The sequence below is a fragment of the Xenia sp. Carnegie-2017 genome, unplaced genomic scaffold, assembly GCF_021976095.1.
Source record: "Xenia sp. Carnegie-2017 unplaced genomic scaffold, XeniaSp_v1 HiC_scaffold_13, whole genome shotgun sequence".
Taxonomy (NCBI): Eukaryota; Metazoa; Cnidaria; class Anthozoa; order Malacalcyonacea; family Xeniidae; genus Xenia; species Xenia sp. Carnegie-2017.
The window spans coordinates 247,834-249,680 of record NW_025813436.1 but is presented as its reverse complement, the minus strand read 5'-3'; the positions used below and the strand labels follow the sequence as shown (position 1 = coordinate 249,680).

Here is a 1,847-nt window from a genome sequence, read left to right as displayed (position 1 = left end):
ACTTACGAGAAAAACAGTTTTTCCATTGCTCAGATTTGGTTATCCATGGGTTGCCACATTTAAGAACTTTTAAGATAACCGTTCGGATCCTACGGGCATCACAGAGGTAATCAACCTTCAAATTTTCTTTGTGATCAAAACAAAAAACTTTCTTTTTCTTTTTGAAGATGTTCACACTTTCGAATCTATCATTGCTGTCAGAATACAGCAAAACTGCAGAAGAAATATCCCATAGTTGAAATATGAGTATCAGCCATTCAAAGGCTTCTTTCTCATCGCCGGGTTTTAGATCTCGAACTTCCCAGAAGACCTCTATGATATTTTCTTCAGCTAGGCTATGCCATATTTCGACGCACGGCCTTTAGCCAAGCTTAAACATTGCCTGGTAAGGACATAATTCCACGCTGGCATGATGAAGGAAGTATAAAAAAGTGATGCCACAGAGGCGATACCTTTTTATAAATAAGCAAGGATCAATCTAATAAAGAACATGAAAATATTTTCAATGAAAGCCTGAAAATCATGAAGCGGGAGACGTCTCAAAATGATAAAATAATAATAATAGCAATAACAACTTATGTATGTACAGGTTTGTTAGGTCAGAAAAGAAATATTCTGACATCAGTCGAAGACCTGTACCTAACTAACAATAAATATAGATACATAAAAGTTACACAAAATTTAAGTTAAAAAGTTAAAAGACTAAAACGTTAAAAAATACTTGCTACATGTTGTGTCAGTGATCATTTTTATAATTTCGTGGAAGCCATTTGATAGGTATAAACGATGGAAGACAGCGCCTACGTTTGTTCACTTGATGGATAGTAAGCAAAGTTTAGAGCTAGGTTACCATACCTGTAGATGAGAGGCTGTTTTCCCAGTCTCTTCAACTACTGGCTTGTTTGGATCTAGTTGTTTCTAGTAAAAACATAAATTTAACTGTATATTTTAGGTCTTTTTTCAAAATTTAATTAGAAGTAGTCAAAAATTTACATACTAAAGTCGCGTTTCCAATAGATGACGATGATTTATTATTGTCATGCATCTCTGATGATGTCTACAAAAATCAATGCAATTTTATCAGTTTTGTCAAAAGGTCATCTTTTCACACATCAAAAAACAAATTCCAGAATTCATAAAGCTAGTGCATACCCTTGCTGTTTCTTCATAACACTGGATTGACCCTTGCAACTGAGAGGCTGTTTCCCCAGTTTCTTTAACCATTGGCTTGGTGCCAGCTGTCTGTTTCTAGAAAAACATCAATTTGATTACATATGTCAGGTACTTTTTTTCAAAACTTTTATAGAAATACTCCAAAATTTACATACCAAACTGTTGTTTTCAATATATAAGGAGGGTCTAACATTGTCAGCCATCTCTGATGTCTACAAAAAATCAATGCGATATCAGTTTTGTCGAAAGGTCAAAAGGTCATCGTTTATCACAGCTATCAACAAATTCCATAATTTACAAAATAATTGTATACCCTTGCTGTTTCTTCAGAACATTGAATTGATATTTGTTACTGAGAGGCTGTTTTCTCAGTTCCTTTACCCTTTGGCTTGGTTGGATCTGGTTTTTTTTCTGGCGAGAACATCAAATCAACTGCATATGTCAGGTCTTTTTGTCAAAAATTAGGTAGAAATACCCCAAAATTTACATACAAAGGAGCTGTTTCCCACAGATGACGAGACTTTTAACATTGTCTGGCATTTCTGACGATGACTACACCAAATCAATACAATATTAGTTTGATTTGTTTGCAAAGGGTAAGAGGAAGATTGAATTGGCTTTTAGCTGAACGAGAAAGCCTTTTTTATTTCACTCCATTCCATTCCATTACATAA

General features: G+C 34.4%; 1 long non-coding RNA gene across 1 annotated transcript; it reads right to left on the bottom strand.

Annotated features, from left to right (window-relative positions):
- Nucleotides 1–997: 997 nt before the first annotated feature.
- LOC124459494 lies at nt 998–1,518 on the bottom strand. The gene is made up of 4 exons (XR_006953675.1): nt 1,487–1,518; nt 1,329–1,385; nt 1,153–1,248; nt 998–1,057 (listed from the first exon to the last, which is right to left on the bottom strand). It is a non-coding gene; the product is annotated as an uncharacterized LOC124459494 (long non-coding RNA).
- Nucleotides 1,519–1,847: the final 329 nt, after the last annotated feature.